The following is an 11,455-nucleotide window of genomic DNA, read 5'->3' as shown; positions in this document are numbered from 1 at the left end:
AAAAAAAAAAAAAAAAAAAAAAAAAAAAAAAAAAAAGATAGCAGTTATCTTTGGGAAAGTCAAAGGAGTTAAGAAAAAAATGTAAGGAATATGATCAATGATTCATGGAAAATTGAGTATGCATCTGTTTCTTCACCTCTACCTTTTCAGTCCAGTTTCTGGCTCTATCACTCAACCGTGTCACTAAAATATCAAATTACTTACATGTTAATAAGTCTACTGGGTAATTTTCAGTCTTCATCTTTTCCTTTCAGCTTTATTTTACACAATTAACTACCTAGTGGTAGGTAATAGTTAACACACATATGCTAGACACTAAGCGTTTTACATATGTTAATTCATTTAATCCTAAGAACAACTATATAAAATACAGATTATTATTGCCCCCCTTTTTAGGTGAGGAAGTTGAGGCAAAATGGATAAAAAAAAAAAAAAAAAAAAAAAGGTGCCAAAGCAAGGATTTGAGCCCAAGCAATCTGGCTTCATAGTTCTCCATAGTTCATGCTCTTAACCATAACAGTACACTATATTGCCTTTTTTTCCCCTTAAATTTGTTCAACAATACTACAAAATAGCTTGCGATTTTTAAAATGCAATTAGCCACCTGGTGCAGTGGCTCATGCCTGTAATCCCAGCACTTTGGGAGGCCGATGCGGGCGGATCACCTGAGGTTGGGAGTTCGAGACCACTCTGACCAACATGGAGAAACTTCATCTCTACTAAAAATACAAAATTAGCTGGGTGTGGTGGCCTGTAATCCCAGCTGCTCAGGAGGCTGAGGCAGGAGAATCGCTTGAACCTGGGAGGCGGAGGTTGTGGTGAGCCGGAGATGGTGCCATTGCACTCCAGCTTGAGCAACAAGAACAAAACTCTATCTCATAAAAAAAAAAAAAAAAAAAAAAATGCAATTAACTTCTGCATATGGTAACACCAAATGGTACAATATAGTTTATTATGAATAAAAAAAAACAGTTCTACTTCACAGAGGTACTAATCCCCAAAGTCACTATCTTTCTTTTTTTTTTTTTTTTTTTGAGACGGAGTCTCGCTCTGTCACCCAGGCTGGAGTGCAGTGGCCGGATCTCAGCTCACTGCAAGCTCCGCCTCCCGGGTTCACGCCATTCTCCTGCCTCAGCCTCCCGAGTAGCTGGGACTACAGGCGCCTGCCACATCGCCCGGCTAAGTTTTTGTATTTTTAGTAGAGACGGGGTTTCACCGTGTTAGCCAGGATGGTCTCGATCTCCTGACCTCGTGATCCGCCCGTCTCGGCCTCCCAAAGTGCTGGGATTACAGGCTTGAGCCACCGCGCCCGGCCCAAGTCACTATCTTTCAACTTTTGCCTTGCCACTATAAAACATGAGGATCAAACACACTTACATAAGCCCCTCCTCGATTCTCCTCCCAATTTCTGATGTTTTTTGTTGTTTACTTGGAAATTTTAAATAATTTAAGTACTTTGAACATTTACTTAGTATTTCACTGATTTTAGAAAGAGCTTCTTATATTGCCACTCTATAAAATGAGAATATATCATCCTACACTTTGTTCTACCTTCCAACTGTTGTCTGTTTTTCTTTATTTTTACATTCAACCCTCTTTATTGTAAAATATAGCATACACAGAAAAGTACCCCCCCACTTCAAATCAAAACCACAAAATGTACACATTAATGGTTAAAGTGAACAACCATTCCATATAATGACCACCCAGGTCAAAAATTAGAACTCCCATGTGTCCCCCCACCAACACATACCTTTTTTTTCTTTTGGAGGGGGGACAAGATCTCACTCTGTTGCTCAGGCTGTAGTGTAGTGCCGCGATCACCGCTTACTGCAGCCTTGACCTCCCAGGTTCAAGAGATCCTCCCACTTCAGCCACTCAAGTAGCTAGGACCAGAGGCATCAGCTGCCAAGCCTGGCATTTTTTTTTTTTTTTTGAGACGAAGTCTTGCTTTGTTGCCAGGCTGAAGGGCAGTGGTGTGATCTCCGCTAACTGCAAACTCCACCTCCCAGGTTCAAGCAATTCTCCTGCCTCAGCCTCCGAAGTAGCTGGGATTACAGGCACATGCCACCATGCCCAGCTAATTTTTGTATTTTTTTTTTAGTAGAGACAGGGTTTCACCATGTTGGCCAGGATTGTCTCAACCTCTTGACCTCTTGATCAGCCTGCCTCGATCTCCCAAAGTGCTGGGATTACAGGCGTGAGCCACTGTGCCTGGCCCTGGCAAATTTTTTATTCGTTTCCATTTTTGTAGAGAGCAGGTGTCCCCATGTTGACCAGGCTCATTTTGGACTCCTGGGCTCAAGCTATACTCCTGCCTTGGCCTCCTCAAATTTCTTGCTTTTCTTTATGGTTTATCACTAAATATGCATCCCATAATTTTGCCTATTTTTAAAATTATATGTAGACGGAATCATATGCTATTTTCTGTCTTGCTTCTTTCATTCAATATTATGTTTGTAAGATTTATACAAGTTGAGAGTAGCTATAGGCCATTTGTTCTGTTATAGTATGTGTATTTCATTGAATGACTATATCACAATTTTTTATGCTATTGTTGATGAATTTTTTGATTTCCAGTTTGGGTCTACTATAAACATGGCTTTTATGAACATTTTTTTTTTCTGGTGTGCGTGTGCCAATTTATTGAGGGTATCATTTTAGGAATAGAATTTCTGAGTCATAGGATCTGCACATCTTCATTTGTTCTAAATATTGCCAAGTCATTTTCCAACCTCTTGTACCAATTCTCACACCTACTGGCAGCATATGAGAGGTCTCCACATCCTGGACATTTCTTCTTTTTCCTTACATTGTCAGGAGTAATCACTTATACTCTATTGAGTAACCATAATGTACCTTTGTGCTTTGTTCACAGATTGGTCTGAAAATTTAAGAACCCACAAACAGCTTTATGTTATTTTGAGTTTATAATATCTCTTACTACAGAACAGTGTAGTATGAGAGGATTGCATTCCCTTCTCTGTGGTTTCAGTGTCATGATCCCCTAGAAATAAGATCAAATGGGGCTGAGCATAGTGGCTCACCCCTGTAATCCCAGCACCCCAGCACTTTGGGAGGCTGAGGCGGGTGGATCACCTGAGGTCAGGAGTTCGAGACTAACCTGGCCAACATGGTGAAACCCCATCTCTACTAAAAAATACAAAAACTGGCTGGGTGTGGTGGTGGGCGCTTGTAATCCCAGCTACTCCAGAGGCTGAAACAGGAGAATCACTTGAACCCAGGAGGCAGAGGTTGCAGTGAGCTGGGATCGTGCCCCTGCCCTCCTAGGGAACAGGATGAGACTCTGTCACACACACAAAAAAGAAAAAACTATTGATAACAAAATAGGTTTACTTGTGCTTAGGTAATTTGGCAGACATTTTCTGAAAAATGAATGAAATGAGCCTGTCACATCAGTGGCAACAACTAGACAGTATCTGTTGTCAGTGATAACCTTCAAGTTTTCAAGAGAAATTGAGAAGCTTGGAAAACTTGTAACCATTACCATGAACTCAACAGCTTCCTAGTGCTTAAAGACTTCCCGATGAGCTCAGTAGTGATTTTAATGAACCTACTTTTTGCTGTTGTGTAATGAAATGTGTCAACATTTTGGAGGTCTACATAACTCAGTAACCCAGTATTTTTTTTTTTTTTTTTTTTGAGACGGAGTCTCGCTCTGTCGCCCAGGCTGGAGTGCAGTGGCCGGATCTCAGCTCACTGCAAGCTCCGCCTCCCGGGTTCACGCCGTTCTCCGGCCTCAGCCTCCCGAGTAGCTGGGACTACAGGCGCCCGCCACCTCGCCCGGCTAGTTTTTTGTATTACAAAGTCATAGATAGGGAACATGAAGGGTAAGAAAGACTACTGGCTTTTTTTCTGACTTACAATGTTTTTATTACTATATGTCACGTATATGAACAACCATATTTGTTACTATATAACTGCTTGATTCCAATCATAAGCACTAGTAAAAATATATTACTTAGAAAACAATTCAAGGCCATATAGATTATCTGGATCAGGCCTTGGCAAACTATGGCCCATGGGCCAAATCTGTCTACCAACTATTTTTATACAGGGACAAACTAAGAATGAATTTTACATTTTTTAATGATTAAGAAAATAAAAAAAGAGGGGCCAGGCGCGGTGGCTCACACCTGTAATCCCAGCACTTTGGGAGGCCGAGGCGGGCAGCTCGTGAGGTCATGAGATTGAGAACATCCTGGCTAACATGATAAAACCCTGTCTCTACTAAAAAAATACAAAAAATTAGCCAGCCGTGCTGGGGGGCGCCTGTAGTCCCAGCTACTCCAGAGGCTGAGGCAGGAGATGGCACGAACCCAGGAGGCAGGAGTTGCAGTAAGCTGAGATCATGCCACTGTACTCCAGCCTGGATGACAGAGTGAGACTCTGTCTCCAAAAAAAAAAAGAAAAAAAAAGGAAAAGAAAAACAAACAGTATTTTGTTACACATAAAAAAACACATAAATTTCAGCCGGGCGCGGTGGCTCAAGCCTGTAATCCCAGCACTTTGGGAGGCTGAGACGGGCGGATCACAAGGTCAGGAGATCGAGACCATCCTGGCTAACACGGTGAAACCCCGTCTCTACTAAAAAATACAAAAAACTAGCCGGGCGAGGTGGCGGGCGCCTGTGGTCCCAGCTACTCGGGAGGCTGAGGCAGGAGAATGGCGTGAACCCGGGAGGCGGAGCTTGCAGTGAGCTGAGATCCGGCCACTGCACTCCAGCCTGGGCGACAGAGCCAGACTCAGTCTCAAAAAACGGGAAAAAAAAAAAAAACCAACCCAAAAAAAAAAAAAAAAAAAAAAAAAAAAAAACACATAAATTTCAAATTTCTTTCCTTTTCTTCTTTTTTTCTGAGATGGAATCTTACTGTGTCACCCAGGCTGGAGTGTAGTGGCTCGATCTTGGCTCACTGCCACCTCAGCCTCCCAGGCTCAAGTGATTCTCCTGCCTCAGCCTCCGAGTAGCTGGGACTACAGGTGTGCACAACCACACCTGACTACTTTTTGTATTTTTTTTTAGTAGAGACAAGGTTTGGTGTTGAACTCCTGACCTCAGATGATCCACCAGCCTCAGCTTCTCAAACTGCTGGGATTACAGGCATGAGCCACTGCACCCAGCAAAATTCAAATTTCAGTTTCATAAATTAAATGTTGTTGGAACAAGGCCATACTTATTCATTTATGTATTGTCTATGGCTGCTGTCACACTACAACAATAGAGTTGAATAGTGGTAACAGAGACCTTATGTAGTGCTATCATCACTTTATATTGCTGCAGAAAGGCTGAAGGGCAAATATCAGGAACAGAATCAAATAGAATTCTATAAATTGCCTTTCAAATGGTGAATATGTTCAATTAAAAGCATTTGCTTGGCTGGGCGCAGTGGGCGGAGGCAGGAGAATTGCTTGAATCTGGGAGGCGGAGGTTGCAGTGAGCCGAGATCATGCCATTGCACTCCAGCCTGGACAACAGAGTGAGACTCCATCTCAAAAAAAGAAGAAGAAAAAATAATTTGCTTTTAGATTGATATCAGTATTTGGCAGTACCTATCTGTGTGGAGATATTTTTGAAGCTGAAATACGTAAAATGTCATTACAGGTCAGTATTAATAGATGAATATTTGCAACAGATTTTGATGACAGGGAACACAAATCTTGATCCTCAACTAAGTGAATTATCTCCAAAAAGAATCCCATTCTTCTCATTAGTAGAGCTATAGTAGAAACAATAATTATTGTATTTTGAATTTCATCAGTAAAAATTTGTGGAAATTTATTTTCAACCTCATATTAGTACCTAAATTATAGCCTCAATTTTGTGTGTTGGCCTGCAAAGCCTAAAATATTTACTCTCTGGCCCTTTGTAGATGAAGTTTGCCAACTCCCTGATCTAGATCATTGTAAATTTCAACATTGACAGTACATTTTTTTTTTTTTGAGGTGGAGTTTCGCTCTTGTTGCCCAGGGTGGAGTGCAATGGTGCGATCTTGGCTCACTGTAACCTCCGCCTCCTAGGTTCAAGTGATGCTCCTGCCTCAGCCTCCTGAGTAGTTGGGATTACAGGCACCCATCATCATGCCTGGCTAATTTTTTGTATTTTTAGTAGAGACGGGGTTTCACCATATTGGCCAGGCTGGTCTTGAACTCCTGACTTCAGGTGATCCACCTTCCTTGTCCTCCCGAAGTGCTGGGATTACAGGTGTGAGCTACTGTTACTGGCCTTGACTTTACATTTAAATCATCTCAAGATCTTTGGGGGAAAAAATGCCCTTGTAGGGGGCCCCCTTCTCAGAGGTTCTGATTTAATTAGTCTGGAGTGTAGCTTGGACATCAATATTTATTAAAAGCTTTCTACTGAGACTCAAATCCGTAACCAGAATTGAGAACTATTAGCCTAAATGATGCAGAAGATTGTATACTAGTTGTTGTTTTAGAATGTCATTAAGACAAAAGCATGTAATTTTATTTTTTTATTTTTTTATTATTTTTTTAATGAGATGGAGTCTCACTCTGTCACCCAGGCTGGAGTGCAGTGGCATGATCTCGGCTCACCTCCCAGGTTCCACCTCCCAGGTTCAAGTGATTCTCCCACCTCAGCCTCCTGAGTAGCTGGGATTACAGGTGTGCGCCACCACACCTGGCTAATTTTTTTTTTTTTTTTTTTTTTTTTGAGACAGAGTCTCGCTCTGTCGCCCAGGCTGGAGTGCAGTGGCCAGATCTCAGCTCACCGCAAGCTCCGCCTCCCGGGTTTATGCCATTCTCCTGCCTCAGCCTCCTGAGTAGCTGGGACTACAGGCGCCCGCCACCTCGCCCAGCTAGTTTTTTGTATTTGTTAGTAGAGACGGGGTTTCACCGTGTTAGCCAGGATGGTCTCGATCTCCTGACCTCGTGATCCGCCTGTCTCGGCCTCCCAAAGTGCTGGGATTACTAATTTTTGTATTTTTAGTAGAAACAGGGTTTCACCATGTTGGCTAGGCTGGTCTCAAACTCCTGACCTCAGGTGATGTACCCACCTTGCCCTCCCAAAATTCTGTGATTTCAGATGTGAGCCACCTCACCTGGCTATAATTTTTTAATTCTAAAAAACAACTCTGAGAAGCATGTGGAACCCAGTTTGAAAACCACTGGAGAAGATCATAAAATTTCTGCTTAAAATTGCTCTCTAATACGGTTTAAAATTGCAAGCTGGAACAGTGAAAATAGCACTACACTTCAAATCATTCTGCAAAGTTTGATGGACCACTTGGTAATGCCAATCGTGCCAGGCACTAAGGGCATAAAAATGAATAAGATCTGCTTCCTTCACAGACTGGGCATGGAGGGGGTGGGACGCAATTAACTAATTATTTAAATTATTTCACTGTGTTTTCTTTTTATAAAATAGACATAGTTCAGGCTGGGCGCGGTGGCTCACCCCTGTAATCCCAGCACTTTGGGAGGCCGAGGCGGACGGATCACTTGAGGTCCAGAGTTTGATACCAGCCTGGCCAGCATGGCAAAACCCCGTCCCTGCTAGAACTACAAAAAAATTAGCCGGCCGTTCTGGCACGCGCCTGTAATCCCAGCTACTCGGGAGGCTGAACCAGGAGAGTCGCTTGAACCCGGGAGGCGGAGATTGAAGTGAGCCGAGATTGTGCCATTGCACTCCAGCCTGGGCAACAAGAGCAAAACTCCGTCTCCAAAAAAAAACAAAAAACAAAAGACAAAAAAACAGTTAAAGGATTTCTTTTTTTTTTTTTTTTTTTTTTTTTTTTTTTTTTTTTTTTTTTTTTTTGAGACGGAGTCTTGCTCTGTCACCCAGGCTGGAGTGCAGTGGCCCGATCTCAGCTCACTGCAAGCTCCGCCTCCCGGGTTTACGCCATTCTCCTGCCTCAGCCTCCCGAGTAGCTGGGACTACAGGCGCCCGCCACCTCGCCCGGCTATTTTTTTTGTATTTTTTAGTAGAGACGGGGTTTCACCATGTTAGCCAGGATGGTTTCGATCTCCTGACCTCGTGATCCGCCCGTCTCGGCCTCCCAAAGTGCTGGGACTACAGGCTTGAGCCACCGCGCCCGGCCTAAAGGATTTCTTACATGAAAAAGTTTGAGAACCATTGTCCCATGTCCTCTTCCTTTCCTAGGCTCTCCTCAAAATCTCACCCATGCCTATAACATCAGTTACCATCTAAATACTAGTGATTTACGAGTTTTTATCTCCTGTTCAGGCCTCTGCTCTGAGCCTCCAACTGCCACCTTACTGTCTAGTTTTAGACATATAAAAATCTGTATGTGCCTGGCGCGGTGGCTCAGGCCTGTAATCCCAGCACTTTGGGAGGCTGGCGGATGCCTGAGCTCAGGAGTTCCACACCAGCCTGGGGTAACATGGTGAACCCCCGTTTCTACTAAAAAATACAAATAATTAGCGGGGTGTGGTGGCGGGCGCCTGTAGTCCCAGCTACTCAGGAGGCTGCGGCAGGAGAATCGCTTGAACCCAGGAGGTGGAGGTTGCAGTGAGCCGGAATCGCACCACTGCACTCCAGCCTGGGACAGAGCGAGACTCTGGCTAAAAACAACAAACAAACAAACAAAACCCAAAAACACCAAGGTATGTGCCAGACTAAGATCTTTAATCTGTATTTTCACACTGGTTTTCTTCCAGGGTTCTCTCTCTCTCTTTTTTTTTTTTAAGACGGGAGTCTCGCTCTGTTGCCCAGGCTGGAGTGCAGTGGCTCAATCTTGGCTCACTGCAAGCTCTGCCTCCCAGGTTCACGCCATTCTCCTGCGTCAGCCTCCCGAGTAGCTGGGACTATAGGTGCCCGCCACCAAGCCGGACTGATTTTTTTTTTTTGTATTTTTAGTAGAGACGGGGGTTTCACCATGTTAACCAGGATGGTCTCCATCTCCTGACCTCCTGATCTGCCCTCTCGGCCTCCCAAAGTGTTGGGATTACAGGCATGAGCCACCACGCCCGGCCCTCTCTCTCAAAGAGTACCACCCTCACCCCCAACCCACCATTACCACATCACCTGTATTATCTCTGAAATCCATCCACATTTCTTCATATCCACAGACACCATCCTAGTTTTAGCTATCATCATTTTTTACCTGGCCACATTGACGACCTTCTAGTTGAAACATTTGCATGGACAACAGGCCCCCTTCAATTGGTTCTTCTCACTGAAGCCAGAGTGAATCACATTTTTTTCCAATGATCAATTGACAATCTTTTTTTTACTTTAAGTTCTGGGATACATGTGCTAAAAGTGCAGGTTTGTTACACAGGTATACACATGCCATGGTGGCTTGCTGCACCCATCAACCCGTCATCTAGGTTTTAAGCCCTGCATGCATTAGGTGTTTGTCCTAATCCTAAATCTGTACCAAACATATCTTAGAATGTACTTAAGACATGTTAAATCAGTGGAGAAAAACCTTTAATGTCTTCCGGTAGCTCTTTGCATAGAGACTAAAATCCTACAGGACCCTGCATAATCTAGTTATAGCACTTCATTAATATTTTCAGGAACAAATTTTAGAGAACAAGTTAAACTCTGATCAATTTCTTCATGATGCAGTTAAGCCCATTTCCACTTCCATTTTTTTATTTTTAAATTTTTTTTGAGATGGAGTCTTTCTCTGTGGCCCAGGCTGGAGTGCAGTGGCACCATCTTGGCTCACTGCAAGCTCCACCTCCCAGGTTCACGCCATTTTCCTGCCTCAGCCTCCTGAGTAGCTGGGACTACAGGCGCCCGCCACCACGCCAGGCTAATTTTTTTGTATATTTAGTAGACATGGGGTTTCACCGTGTTAGCCAGGATGGTCTTAATCTCCTGACCTTGTGATCGGCCCACCTCGGCCTCCCAAAGTGCTGGGATTACAGGCATGAGCCACCGCACCTGGCCCATTTCCACTTTCATACTAATTTTTAACTAATTTTCTTGGGATCAGTTCTCATCCCTCTTAATTTTATATTTTGAGTTTTCTTTGAAAATCTTTAATCGATTTTTGTAGGTCAAATTCACAGATCTAAATTTTGTCAAATTTTGGTGCATCTGTAAATTTTTTAGTCAACATCAGTTTATTTTTATCTGGAGACGGAGTCTTGCTCTGTCGCCCAGGCTGGAGTGCAGTGGTGGGATCTTGGCTCACTGCAAACTCTGCCTCCGGGGTTCAAGCGATTCCCCTGCCTCAGCCTCCTGAGTAGCTGGGATTACAGGCGCGTGCTACTGCACCCAGCTAATTTTTGTATTTTTAGTAGAGATGGGGTTTCACCATGTTGGTCAGGCTGGTCTTGAACTCCTTACCTCGTGATCCGCCCACCTCAGCCTCCCAAAGTGTTGGGATTACAGGCGTGAGCCACTGCACCCAGCTATTTTTGTTTTTTAGAGACAGGGCCTTGCTCTGTCACCCAGGCCGAAATGCAGTAGTGCAACCATAGCTCACTGCAGCCTTGAATTCCTGGGTGCAAGTGATCCTCCTGCCTCAGCCTCTTGAGTAACTGGCAGTACAGGTACACAAGACTGCCCTACTATGCCTATTTTTTTTTTTTTTTCTTTTTGAGATGGAGTCCTGCTCTGTTGCCCAGGTTGGAGTGCAGTGGTATGATCTCGGCTCAGTGCAACCTCTGTCTCTCAGGTTCAAGCAATTCTTTTGCCTCAGCCTTCCGAGTAGCTGGGATTACAGGTGTCTGCCAGCACGCCCGGCTAACTTTTGTATTTTTAGTAGAGATGGTGTTTCATCATGTTGGCCTGGCTGGTCTTGAACTTCTGACCTGAGGTGATCCAGCCACCTCGGCCTCCCGAAGTGCTGGGATTACAGACACGAGCCTTCGTACCCGGCCACTTTTCAGGTTTTTTTTGTATCGGTGCTATCTAATAGTTACCAGTTACATGTGGCTATTTACATTAAATTTTAACACTTGAGTATTAAATAAAAAATTCAGACCGGGTGTGGTGGCTCACACTACAATCCCAGCACTTTGGGAGGCCAAGGTGGGCAGATCACCTGAGGTCAGGAGTTCAAGACCAGCCTGACCAACATGGAGAAACCCCATCTCTACTAAAAAAATACAAAATTAGCTGAGCGTGGTGGTGCATGCCTGTAATCCCAGCTACTTGGGAGGCTAAGGCAGAAGAATCACTTGAACCTGGGAGGCAGAGGTTGTGGTGACCCAAGATCGTGCCACTGCATTCCAGCCTGGGCAACAAGAGCAAAACTCCATCTCAAAAAAATAAAAAATAATAAAAAATAAAAATTCAGTACCTCAGTTATGATTGCCTCATTTCACATGATCAATAGCCACATGTGACTAAAGACTACTATGTTGGGTAGAGTAGATGGAGTACCTTTCTGTCACTGTATAAAGTTATATTGGACAGTGCTGTTTTATACTCTTATTTAATGGTTGCTCACATGACCTGTTACCTCAGTCTGTTTGGGCTACTATAAAATAA

The sequence above is a fragment of the Theropithecus gelada genome, chromosome 5 (genome assembly GCF_003255815.1).
Source record: "Theropithecus gelada isolate Dixy chromosome 5, Tgel_1.0, whole genome shotgun sequence".
Taxonomy (NCBI): domain Eukaryota; kingdom Metazoa; phylum Chordata; class Mammalia; order Primates; family Cercopithecidae; genus Theropithecus; species Theropithecus gelada.
This window is presented reverse-complemented; position numbering follows the sequence as displayed.